Source organism: Rhyacophila brunnea, unplaced genomic scaffold (assembly GCF_057557595.1).
Source record: "Rhyacophila brunnea isolate RB1 unplaced genomic scaffold, BYU_Rbru_1.0 scaffold_23, whole genome shotgun sequence".
Classification (NCBI taxonomy): Eukaryota; Metazoa; Arthropoda; class Insecta; order Trichoptera; family Rhyacophilidae; genus Rhyacophila; species Rhyacophila brunnea.
Genome location: NW_028232893.1, coordinates 7,988,748 through 8,003,256, shown reverse-complemented (window position 1 = coordinate 8,003,256; position 14,509 = coordinate 7,988,748). Strand labels below are relative to the sequence as shown.

Genomic DNA, 14,509 nt, shown 5'->3' with positions numbered 1-14,509 from the left:
ACAATATGTTATAACATGTATTATAATTATTCAAACGAATATTTCCAGAGAACCTATTGTTTTGATACTATACACATACTTGGTAATGGTATCAATATGATACTTTTAGAATATTTCAAGATGGTCCACGGACAAAATCTTTCAATATTTGTAGGTATCTAATAATTAGTATGTGTATGTATAGTAGTTGTACGTACCTATGCAAAAGTTCTTACGAGATATAATTATTAAAACATGTATTTTACACGCATTGTATAAAATGGTTCACTATTGCTTACAATACAATTGCTGCAATAAAAAGAACAATAAAAGTAGTCACCCTGAGTATTTTAATTGCTCCCCGCGAACATCAATACTTTGCAATACGCCGCTCAGCTAAAATTATTTTCGCAAGATAATTATGGTAAGTACCTTCGCACCTGAGCTGGCAGAAAAAACAACTGACAAATTGTAGAAATCCATACTAAGAATAATTAGGGCAAAATTCTCCTTAGGATATTGGATTCGTCCACCAATTTAATGTGTTTTTTTATGGGTTGACGGTTAAAAACGTCAACAATCCGGCGTCTACTTATTACGAAAGAAACCGAAAAAAGTGAATGCCGCATGTTATTAGTACCTACGAACTTGGGTAATTACGATCATTAGGTATTTACATAGTAAAAGTAATCATTAACAATTATCGTGTAAATAAATATAACATTTGATGTGCGTACTTTTGACCACTCAGTAATCCGTGGGCCGTGCAGCAATACGCTACGGTCTTAAATCCCGAACATCCTTGTTTTGTGTCAAATATCCATTATTCTGAGAGAGCGCTAAAAATTTCCCGAATATCCATGAGTACTTGTAAATAAAACGCATTTTCTGTGCATTCAATGATTTATACCAGTATATTATTCTTGGAATCTATTCTTAGATAATGTTGCAATCATACAGTGTAGAAAGAATGATTGATACATCTACTGATATGTAAATATACGACAATGAAATTTGTTTTTCGTCTCCTGAAAAATTGACATTTGGTCTATTCGGGAAACAAATCCTATAGCGACGATGTAACACACACGCAGTTCCCGTGGAACAAAACAACCAGGTAGTGAATATTATGCGCATCAATGGAAAAACACTGAATGCAACCATAAATTTTACAGGAGAACACTTTTAGATAGTGTATAATATAATATGATGATAGCTACAAGATATCGTCATATGTAATAATATTTAACCAATCATTAAAGATGAAGAAATTTTACAGGAGAACGCTTTTAGATAGTGTATAATATAATATGATGATAGCTACAAGATATCGTCATATGTAATAATATTTAACCAATCATTAAAGATGAAGAAATTTTACAGGAGAACGCTTTTAGATAGTGTATAATATAATATGATGATAGCTACAAGATATCGTCATATGTAATAATATTTAACCAATCATTAAAGATGAAGAAATTTTACAGGAGAACGCTTTTAGATAGTGTATAATATAATATGATGATAGCTACAAGATATCGTCATATGTAATAATATTTAACCAATCATTAAAGATGAAGAAATTTTACAGGAGAACGCTTTTAGATAGTGTATAATATAATATGATGATAGCTACAAGATATCGTCATATGTAATAATATTTAACCAATCATTAAAGATGAAGGCGCAATCCAGTCTTTTTTATAGAACTCTCTATATAACAACAATTATGGAACATCGATTTGCTTTTAATTTCAGACATGGTTATAAACATCTGAGCATGCTGCAAAGAGATTATAAGACAGTTCGCATTATGGCGCTCACAGCCACGATAACTCCTCGTGTCCAGCGCTATATTTTTGACCAGCTCGGAGTTTCAACCCGCGAGATGTTCCTGTGCTCTGTTGACAGGAACAATTTAAAATTCAAAGACAGGAAAAAATCTAATGTCAACTTCCAGATCGTGGATCGTGTTTTGAGGCCAATTGCATTGTCGGCCATCTGAGTGGTTGCGGACAGACGCCTACGGATTTCTTTAGATACAAATGATGTTTTATGTTGTCTTTTTACCACAACGTACATGTCTGTTCTTGTTAAATAATTAAATTTACACCCGAAAGTGGTTTTTTTCAACGTGGTTTCAGATAGTGAAACAATCACAGATCCGATCGAACAATTATTGTGAAAACCGCTTGCCTGGAATGATGGATGTTTCATCGTAATTCGCGATCCTACCCTCTAGGAAATTTCCCAACCTATGGTTCGCCAAACTGATTTAAGACTTTTAGGAGAAAGATGTTTGGAAGGGGAAAAAAGTAGGACCTGTCTAATTTGCGTGCAGGAAAAAGGAGTCAAACCTCATTCACGGCATTATTTATCCTTCAAGTGATATTTGACGGCGTGGAAAAAGGCGGTAAGCGGCGTACAGCGTCCATGTATCAAAATAACTCACTATTTACAGACCTCCGCCGGCCTGTTAGGAAAGGTTATCGCGCCGACTCACCGACTGGTTGTAAGCCACTTACATTACTTATATGAAATATTATTTCAAATATGGCTATATGGAGATTGTATATGGAAGAAAGTATTCACATTTGAACATTCCAATTATGAATCGAAGAAGACCAACATCGCTAACTAGGTGAAGATGGAAAACAATTTTTCAATTTTCCATCTGCCAAGCCACTATCTTTCAAAGCAAGATATTACGCACCACCTGCAGAACAAAAGTTACCACAGTTACATCACGCAAAATATAATATTACAAATAATCATACATATTTGGTTTTGCGACCCGGCTGGACCAATGTTATTTTTGAACATTTTTGGTTGTTACATCACTCAAAATATGATTTTACATATAATCATACATATTTGGTTTTGCGACCCGGCTGCCCTGCACTTTAAAATTTGACCACGCAGTAATTACTGTGGCCGGTACTAATTATCTATAATTATAAGAGTACTTTCAAAGGAACAATCGAAAATATTCCTTAAGGGTTCTGATAGATTGCTCGTATTCTGGAATTTTTAAATTGTGTACATTTGGTTTTGCGACCCGGCTGGACCAATGTTATTTTTGAACATTTTTGGTTGTTACATCACTCAAAATATGATTTTACATATAATCATACATATTTGGTTTTGCGACCCGACTGCCCTGCACTTTAAAATTTGACCACGCAGTAATTACTGTGGCCGGTACTAATTATCTATAATTATAAGAGTACTTTCAAAGGAACAATCGAAGATATTCCTTAAGGGTTCCCGGAAGGGTTCTGATAGATTGCTCGTATTCTGGAATTTTTAAATTGTGTACCTATTATGCTGCGAAACGTCTATTGAAGGGAAATATTGGGCACAGATATTGTATTTTTTTATAGGTCACCACAGGGTGAAGGTTATATTAGCACACCTTTGTTCACAGGGAATGGTTATTATTGTTAATCATTCCCCAAACCCATCAGGTGCTTAATCTCTACCAAATTATCCATATTGCTACCTACTTTATCAATTTATTAATACGGGCTCTACCAAACCATTTTATTAGCCAGTAAAGGCAGTAACATAACGTATGTTAAAGATATAAAACATGTTATGAGCCCTTTGTTCGGGACTTGATAAATGCCGTATCATTAATGAAATATTTTATTATTAAACTGACGTTTATTATGTTAAATGTTATAATTTTTAGAGTTCATTATTTCCGCGGTAGTTGGCATGCAGCGCTCCCTCCACCTTTGCATTGCCGTGTTGGGCTAAGGCTTCCCGATGAAGCCATTCCCAAACAATATCCACCGTTGTCATGTTACATTTCATTGTGAAATGTCTACGATCATTTTTAATGCTCCTTTTTACCAAATACCGTTCAACTAGCAATAATAATTATTAATTGACACATCCTTGTTAATAATGAGTGTCAACCCTGCATAAAAAATATCTGTTATAAATAAACCAATAGGGAATCTTCCCGCCAGTTGTGGCTGAAGCAATAAATCTGCAAGTGGAAAGGGTCACGGCCAGTTGGTTGCTTCCGCCCAAATAATACGTTGATACCAGATGGAAGTCTCCCACAGGAGACCACCTCAAAGGACGGACCGAATCATCAACTTTCCCATACCCCACAGCCTACGTCCACTCTTCGCGGTTCTCGCAACCCGAGCAGAGCCTGCCTCTTCAAATCTGAATTCAAATTCGTCCACGGTCCCGCCAACACAGACGCGGTATGTCGAAAACGGCCGCTCGCGCCGCCACTAGTCACTATATTGTAATTGTGTTGTATTATTAAACAACCACATTGTGTTTTCTTTAAATGTTCATTTCTATTTGTAAAAAAATATACTTTCTAAAAGCGCCCAAATATAATATTTTTATAACACTTGAGGTTACGATGGGCAATAATTAGTCAATTAAAAAATGAGGCATCCTATACGGAAAATTTAAGTTCACAAGATTAAAAAGTACTATTTCTTTCATGTTCTATCGACAAACTAGCAGACATTTCTTTTTAACTTTTATTCTAATTTAACACTAAATTTATTTCATTCCACCAGAAATGGAGCACCATAGCAAATTTATTGCCTTGTGAAATAGTGTTTTCTAAAAGTGGTCAAATAATCTGTGAGACATGATGATAGCCTACAAATAAGTGTTTTAATTAAAATCACTCAGTACCTGGAAAAAAAAAACCATTCTCGAAATGAAATTACGATCCTCTCAAATGTGGTAAGTTCGAGAAGAATTTACTAACAAAAAGCCCGTCAAAAAGCGAGGAATAGTGTTTTCTAAAAGTGAGACAAGACGAAAGCCCATTGTAAAAGGGTTGATTTGTTAGCGATATGCAGATGGATTATTGAAACACGTAAGCGGATCCACTTCAGGCTTCGAGAACATTAGGTGCATATCGGAAAAGCCCTGTTGAGTGAGTTGAGAAAAATAGGTATGAAAACAATATTCCTAAACGAGAAAAAATATTGCAGACCTACTACAAAAATATAGAACTAAAATAAAGCCCTTTACCAGATATTGTCATGTTACATTTCACGTGACATGTCTACATTTCAAACGCAGACTTAAATAAATAATGTTAATTTAATTAACAATAAATTTGGCACAACCTTGTTAAAAGTATGTGTCAACCTTGTTTCTAAAACAATGATCATTAAAAAATAGGCCAATGGGGTTTCTTCCCGCCTTTTTGAAAGCGTCATATCAACAAATAACTTATTTCCGCCCAGAAGATTTCACTCCAAGATTAGATTCAGTACAGATTGGACGTGCTCGTTTAACATAATAGAGACAGTTTCAACGCAGGATGACACTTCTTTCTTTCGGACGGGAAGGTAGAAGACAAGGCGGCAGATTCCAGCCATCACAATTTAAACAAAGCTAAGTAATTATTACCATCTTTAAAGAAATTATACTCTAATGTACCGTACCATGGAACGCTTCTCAAATTTCTATTAAAATTTGTACTTATTTTCGTATCATTTTAAATTTCAATGTAAATTGTTTGTGTGTAATTAAATAACACTTTTAACGATTAGCTGTGTTCTTATTTTTATACTGTTATATTTAATTTGTGAATACACATCTTTCAAGGCGCCCAAAAATTATAATTTAATATTTCAACGAGTTTACAAGTGACATTTTATTTGAGGTAGATAAATGATTTATAAAGCATTCTTTACAGAAGTTTAAGTTGGCAGAAAGCCGAATCTCATACGAGTGAGATTAATAGTACTAAATATTTCATGTTTTATTGATTGAATTAGTTGGCACTCCATGTTTAACAATTGTGCATTACAATTATTAAACTTCTTTTACTATTATCATTCTAACGATACTATTTACTATTTTACACACTTTTCTCCCTTTTATTAATATGACAATATGCCGAGCAGTTTCACTTGGCAGGTGGAGAACCGCTGGACAAATATGGTCCTACAGTGGTACCCGAGGGGCACTAAGCGTCCACAGGGACGCACTACAACCGGTTCGGTGGACAAACTCGTCCCAAGTTTAATTATTCTATTCCTAAATTGTTGCGTAACGCACCTCCATGCGCAGAAATACCAACTCTGCCGCTGTAGAGCTACACTTGCTACGTTTTAAATAGAATATTCACACGTTTACACATATAGTAGATGATCACATAGTTAACCGTCATTCCCTCGATGGAACACATTTTTTAATTTATTTAAATTTAAATACTTTCGATCTATTTTTCTTATTCCACATTTACCCACTTTAAAGTGGCTTAACTCTCAAATGACGAAATACTGACGGAACTCTCTCTTATATATTCAACTGATGGATATTACATAATCGGTAGGCTTGACTTACTTTAAAAAAAATATGCCTTTCTGAATGTAAAACAACCTGTAAATATGACAACGCACATTATTCATCAGACCTAAACACACAATTATTAAAACATTTGTCAACCCCTGGTTTACATAGATATAATATAGTAAACATAGGAAAATAAAACAAAAACATATATTATAAACATGTTAGGCACACAAGGTGTTAATTAACTTTAGACGAGTTTCACTGCAAGGAATATATCACAAGATTGTATGACCCAATTCTCATTAGTGTCCTCCCATTTTTCTTAGCGTTCATATGAACATCAACAGTAAATAAATGAAAAGATCAAGTTACTAAAAATAATATGGACTCTCAGTAAACAAGTCCAGACACTCGGGATAACACGGCATAACCCGTAGAGGACAAAAGACAAAATAAGTAAGTGGATAAGGCAACAAACAAGAATGTGTAATGTAACTTTACTTAGAATCATAAAGCAGGACGGACAGAAAGAAGAAAAAAACATTAGACAAATCTACTCCGAAAGCTAGACGTAGCGATCGACGAGATAGTTTGCTGAAATAAGCGCCAGTGCAACGCACATAACCGAGAGGAATGCAATCAGCTTGGAGAGGCTGTAATCCAGGAATGGATAGATTCAAGTTGATAACAACAATGAATTTAAGGTCATTTACAGGATAAAGGTGTCTATACCTGGTACCCCGAACCCACAAGAGGGTCCCAATATTACCGATCTCATTTTGAAGCAAACGTGACGTGGGTAGGTACCATACAACCTTGGAATTCCGAAGCAGTGACACAATATCGTCAAGTCAGACATTGAATCCACATTTATTTCACAAACTTGTATGAATAGATGCATCAGTCCGCTTCTGCTTCCTCTTCGTCGTCCGGCACGGGTGGGATTATGTGGTACTCGATGAACATCTGGTGCTGCCCTTCCTTTTCAATCATCTCCTGCACCAGCAACACTCCTCGGGAGTCACACTTCATAGCCACCTGAAAGTAAACAAAAAGCTCAAAAACTGTATCTACGAAGAGCATTGTGAAGTTTTGTACTCGGTGGCATATCTGCACCTTTATACTGCCTGCTGTCCAACATAATAAAATCGAGGTTCTACTGTGCGTTATACGCAAGAAACGCGGCTTCATTTTGATGAAAAATTGGCGCAGCCATTACTCTGAGGTTGGAACTGATCCTATCGAAATAATTGTATGGATTTATATGGATGTGATTTGTCATGTGGCATTTTGCTTTACGGCGCCAACCTTCCAGTATAGTCCTAATTCTTCACTCAATACCAAATCCATTTTTAAAATGATTGGATTAGTCCAACCTTTCTGCTTTTATGAAAATAATAATGATATTTAATACACAATGTCATGTCCATAGGATATACTGCAAGGTAGCTCAAATGCCTAAAAAACGTATATCCTTTCATACATAGCAGTTATATATGTTTGAATCCTGATCAATGCATACATGAAAAATGCCCATTTAATATAATATAATTTTGAATACTTACTGACCTCTTGAAATTGATGGCCTTCAGAACAAAGCAGAGCATCTTCACATCGTCGAGAAGCGCAGTAAAAATGTATTCAGGACCTCCCAGAAATTCATCTTGCGTATCAAACACCATCTTGATGTTTTATAAATTGTCTATTATAATCTCTGGTGCGATAAAAAAATATTTTTGCTTGTGGATACTTCGATTGTTTGTAAGATATTAAAAAAATCAGAACCAAGTAGTGATAATGTTTTTTTTAAATTCTGAAGCAAATCATCAATTGCATATTATGTATATAGAATTCATTATGGTATCGTACTGGATCTGCGTAACGCTCTGCTCCACGCACTTCCCGATACTCATTCGAGCACATGTTCACATGTAAATTCCGACGCAGACGTCAACACTTGGTATTGCAATGCGGGACACGGGAAGTAGTTAATCTTCGGAACAAGTCGGTATATTTCGTCTGAGTGTCCCTTGATTTCGGCAGCGATACGCAGGCTGTCTTCTAGCAAGTAAACGGTGATTGCGTCGGGTCTATCGATGATCTCGCACGCGCGTTCAAATATGCTGCTGAATGTTGAATAGAGCAGAAGGACATCGTCGTCAGAAGGAAGACCCGGTAACTGGAGAAGTGTGGCAAGAGACCGGAGTGAGTGGAGAGCGGTTGTGAAGGTGGCCAAATCTCACCCCGGGATGTAGCGCCGTGGAAGAAGAACATCATCATCAGATACTGAAAAAAAAATGAAACAAATCCAAATTACTTGAGTTTTATAAAAAATTTTATTTTTATAACAGCTTCTAAATTCCAACATCGGGAAATTTGTACGTATGCAGTTGGCCGTCACAATCGTGAGATGTTATATTGGAATAGTATAGAGATGTTATATCGGAATATAGATAACTGTATACCTAGTAGAGATCAAAACCGTAATAAAATGGAAAAACAGAAGAAAATAGATAGATACCAAGTAAATTAGAAATACAATAATATCATAAATTTATATAAAATTCTGTTAGGCGCTCGTAAGTATCAAGTTGTACCTGAGTACCAAATATCTGATAATGAGTGCATCAGATATCTGATACCTACCTACTAATCAATACTAAATTAATGTTCTTATTGAATCTAATAAAATCGAAACTGTGCAATACTCCATGAAGAATGCATCATTTTTTATACCTATTGTGATGCACCAGGCTTGGCTACCGCAAACCTGCTGGTGGTCAACAAAAAGAGGAGTCAGGGAGTAGTGCAGCTGATGATGAGGCGTGGCACATTCATAGTATAAAACTTTATTATTAAAAACATAACTTTTTAACTAAGCATTTTCACCGGTTTATTAGGTCCACGTTGTTCACACGAAGCATATAAGTAGCAAAGAATGTTTATATGGTTTTTAAAAAAGTTTGTCAAGAGACTATAAAACACAATTTGGTATTTTCACCAATTTATTACAGTCCACGCAAATAAGTAGCAAGAATGTTTTCAATGTCAAGACGAAAATTGACGGTAAAGTTCATAAATATTGGTGTCTGTTATCACTGCGTACTGACACGAATCGACAGGAGACGAGAGTTTGCCGCCGAATATTTGCGCGGGCTTAATAATTAATTAAAACAACATTTTAAAAAACAAAGGCAGTTAACGGCCCAGGAGCAACTCATATGTTGAACCCAAGAAGCGCTGAGCCATACTGCCTGAATTCCCCCAAGGGACCCCTTGGGTTTAGTTTTTTTGATTCTAAGGGCTTGCGCAGACAGAGAGCGGTCGGAGTTCTGCGTTCAACCGACCGTTGACCGCTAACATTCAGGGACAGCAGACAGGTGGCGGTCAACAATAAGCGTTCCATTTGTTTACAAACGTTGTACTGACACAAGCGCTGCATAATGCTTGACCGCTATATTCCGACTGCGAGTGGAAGTGAGAAAGCACTGCTGTTGCGTACTCACTCCCCCGTGTGGTTTCGCTCTATGTTGTGTGACTGCTCAGCGGAGGTACGGCGTTCTTTGTAATTCCGGGCATAGAACTCCAGCGTTCCAATTGACCGGCGCGGTCTGACCACCGGCTGTGTACCCATACAGTACAAAGAACGCCGAACTCCGAACGCGGAACGCAGACTGCCTGACCGCGCTCTGTCTGCGCAAGCCCTAAGAAATAGTGTGTGTGAAGAAGCCAGATGGCAATTTTTACCCAAAATGAACAAAAAAAAATGTTTTACCTTACAGCAATCAGATATTTCTTAAAGCTAATAGATCAAGTTACTAACTATTTATGCAGAAATGAGGAAACAAAAAAAAAAAAACTTATGAATAACATATTATTATCTCTTACAGCCAACAGACCAAGTATCATATTCCTCTGTCTGTGGGAATGTGTCAATTTATTTTTATTTATAAGTTGCTTTGCCAAGAGCCTGCACATTTATGCAGGTGGGATGACACATGCTTACATTAATAATAATAATAAAATGTAACATAATCCTGAACCCAAGGATTTGTAAACAGTGCAATAATTCTGATTGTGGAATTTCCATTAGAAGTTCTGGAATATTAAAAAGCCAATAGGTACATATTTTAAAATGGATCCAATTCACACAATGGCATGATATCATTGAAATGAATTCCAAACAATATGCTCTATTTATAGATGTGATGCAGGTCTCAGACCAAAGTTTGCTGTTTTTATTTTATTACCCATTGTAATGGTCTCAGAAAAGAAAAGAATTCTTGGTTCAAAATAAAATAAGAACATTCTCGAAAAAGAGTGGAAAGAACATGTAAACATATTTTTATGCTTACATGTTCCCCATAACCAATTTGAATTATCCCGTTTTCAGAAAGAGAGTAACCCATGGAAACATTGGACATACAGTCGAACTCGGTTATTACAATCACGGATATAGCGAGATCTCCTATGTAATGAGGAAACATTCGTTGACATTTTAATTTATGATTTTCTCCCTACATTTATTCACTTTTATAACAAACTAATTATCGGATATACCAAGCTAAAATATCGTCTTAAAACTGTTACATGACGTGACCATCGTTAGCAATAAAATCCGACGGGACAGGATGCCATCAGGATCGCATTACTTTTATGACACTAGTGAAGTGTCAAGTACCTACCTGATTGGTGTTTTCGCCGACAATATTGAAAAAGTACCCAAGCATATGGTTGAAAAATCCAAGATTTGTGAAGTCCGTAGCTACCTATCAGTGTACATTACAATAAACTTCTTTGTAGTTTAAGAAGGCCATGCTTGTTTCGGGGATTTTTACGATGGTTTTCAGATTTTTAATTTTCGACAAATTCTAATTGTTTATTTTTGTTTAAATTGTGACTTTTTGTGTTATGTGACCACTCGTTTAAAAATACCTATTCTCTGATATAACGAGTAATGCTTAAAACGAGCAAATTCAGTCGGTCCCATCTTCCTCGTAATAATCAAGTTCGACTGTAGGTATATGAATGGGTAATTTTAACCAATGGATGTATTGATTGAAAAGGAATTTATTAATAAAATTATTTTAACCAAGATATAGAAGTATAGGCTAGCCGCGGCGGCCTGCCGCCTATCGTTTTTTGTATGCAAAGTGCGATATGCGGCAGGCCGCTGCGGTTAGCCGGCATGCAAAATACGATAGGCGGCCTGCCGCAAGTGCGTATGGGCACAAAAGCATTGAGTGAGATGGTACATACATGTTCGAATGAGCGTAAAACCATCGCGTAGCACCTGTACACATGCATGAAATTATTGTCGGCAATTGTGCTTATTTTTAACTGTCATGACAATAACTGTTTACACGTAAAAGTGCTGACTGTCTCTCCAATCTCATTCTTCAAGAGTAAGCGAGACGCGAGGTTGTCATTTTATACTACTGTCTGACTGGTCGTATTGAAAATCGGAGCTCAAAATGAGAAGTTCATTTGTTTACCGGCATGTTCGCTCTACTTAGATCGAAAATAATCTTACTTGCTCGCAATAAATCATCACAATTTGGAATCTTCCAATCTTATTTGATTTACGCACGCAATCTTGCCAACTGCAGGATAATACATGTTTCCCCATACATTTTCTTACTGTGCACAGTACATCCATGCATGTGTAAACGGGGTATCAAACAAGATTGGAAGATTCCAAATTGTGATGATTTATTGCGCGCAAGTAAGATTATTTTCGGTCTGCGCCTGCGCAGTAGAGTGATAGGGGCGAACATGCCGGTAAAAAAACGAACTACTCATTCAGAGCTGCGATTTTCGACTGAATACGACCTGTCAGATAGCAGTATAAAATGACAACATCGGGTCTTGCTTAATCCGCGTTGACACGGTTTTAAGTACATTTTGACCGAGTGCCATCCAAGTGACAGCTTCATACCAATTATTCCTATCCAAGCTACTTGTCCGCGTCCTACTCATCCAAGTTAGCTTGGATAGGAATAATAAGTATGAAGATGTCTCAAAAGAGTGCACTTGGATGACACTCGGTCCAAGTGTACTTGGGACCGTGTCAACGTGGCTTTACTCTTGATGAATGAGATAGAGACAGTTAGCACTTTTACGTGTAAACAGTCATTGTCATGACAGTTTAAAATAAGCACAATTGCCGACAGTAATTCCATACATGTGTACAGGCGTACAGGATCGGGGAATTTCGATTGCCACAAAAATGATGCTTGTGCAAACATTAGTGTTCTGGATATTTCTATACGGACCCTGAAGGCAAGAGAACGGAAGGCAAATGCTTCGCATTTCTTGGACGGAGCACAGGACGAACCAGTCAATCATCCCGAGACTGAAGATAAAGGAACGGCTCTCGACGATGTCTGAGAAGAATTCTGCAGTTTTTTGGACATATTGTCAGGCGCAGACCGGACAACCTGGAGAGACTGGTAGTTTTGGGTAGCTTCCAGGGATGGACATATTGTCAGGCGCAGACCGGACAACCTGGAGAGACTGGTAGTTTTGGGTAGCTTCCAGGGAAGGCGAAGCAGAGGAAGAGCGTCTGCGCGATGGAGCGACCAAGTGAAAGAGCTGACTGGGGGCACCATCCATTCTGCATTGAGAGAAGCGGAAGATCGAGAAGGATGGAAAGTCTTGGTCGCTCAAAGGATGTAGAAATTTAAATGTGGTCACGATCCTCAGCCATGAGTGCACGACCACGAAGTACAGGCGCTATAACATTCTACAATTTTCGCGAAATCATTAAGTTAATAAACAATGATGTCATGTTGAAAAGATGTGCAAGGTGTGCATTGGTAAAGAGAGTTGTGGCCTAGCACCTCAATCACGAAAAACGGCCATTTTGAAAACGGTTTGAAAAACGCGAGCATGGTGGAATACGGGGTCAAGTGTTGTGAGACCAAAAACCAAACCAAAGTTACAGCAGGTTGTTAGGTTTTTGGTGTTTGGTCTCAAAAGACCACATCACAAAATGATAATATAGAGTAAGTACCTATGTATTATAAAATTATCGGCTTTTCGTCCACCGACACGAGGGCCAGTCGCTGCAACACGTCGCAACGGCTTGTGGATGGACTATTTAGACGCACCCGTTCGTTCACCTACGATGTCTGATGCAATTCATTCACTGTCGAATACAATATTAATATTACTTATGCAGCGGGACCCCGCTTTATCTCTTAATACCCAGATAATAATTATATATTACGTAGGTATACACACACTGCGTTTAAAGAAGCCCAACAGCAATTACGACTCGCTTACGACGCCATCGCGTTGGCGTCGGTAGACAAAAATGGCGGGAATTACCGTTTGGGATCAGCTAACGTTGTGCATTTGTGCAAATTTAGAACACCGGCAGTAAAATACGACGCGCCCCCTAACAGACACAACGATAAAATCATTAAAAATCAAGAAACCGTTAAAACTAACCTCAGTTTTTTCACCTTAGCAGCACTAATTTCAAACTGACCAACGGCCGTACGAAAGAAGCCGATGGCATCACAGTTTCCATAAATAGGTAAAAAAAGACTACAAAAAACAAAAGGAATGCATTTAAAATGGTGGTAACTTACATTTGGAATCGGGCAGCGATTTCTTCCCCAAGGAATTCAGAACACCGGCAGCGTCTGCTGTACTGCAAAATACGACGGGGCGGTCATCGCGGCATGATTCTATCGGAATATGACTATTTCAGTTATTCAAATAAGTTTAGATTCATATGAACACTGTTAAAATATACACAGATAAACAAAATGCGACTTATTATAATAATATACAGAACAATAACAACGCCAGGGTCCGGACGCCGGACTGACACGTCCGCCCACTCGGACTGTTTTGTTGTTACCATAGACTAATATGGTTTGTTTGCAATGTTTGCATTTGAAGCATCCGGTTTTAAGGCCGTCAAGAGAAAGTATCAATACTTTTTAATCGGTACTTCAATACTATTGAATCGATACTTTGATACTTTTATACTTTTCTTTCAATGCGATACCGTTTATCGGTTTAATCAGAAGAAAAGAGCAATAATACATGTTCTTTGAAAAAAACCACGAATAAAATAATTACAAGATAAAAAGAACTTTTTATATACCACGTTTTTAAATTTTCTGTTGAATCATATAAACTTGATAATTCTATGTAAGTAATAATAAAAACTTTTTATAGTACTTGATAGAAATAGGTACTTACTGAATAAATATTATAG

At 37.1% G+C, this 14,509-nt stretch overlaps 1 protein-coding gene and 1 long non-coding RNA gene across 2 annotated transcripts in view; one reads left to right on the top strand and one right to left on the bottom strand.

Moving 5' to 3' along the window:
* Tbc1d22 (TBC1 domain family member 22) overlaps positions 1–14,509 on the top strand; it is a 443,277-nt gene that overhangs the window by 194,149 nt on the left and 234,619 nt on the right. The gene's annotated exons all lie outside the window — the stretch shown is intronic.
* On the bottom strand, positions 4,501–14,149 carry LOC147069426 (uncharacterized). The gene is made up of 3 exons (XR_015071134.1): positions 13,872–14,149; positions 7,843–8,559; positions 4,501–7,311 (listed from the first exon to the last, which is right to left on the bottom strand). It is a non-coding gene; the product is annotated as an uncharacterized LOC147069426 (long non-coding RNA).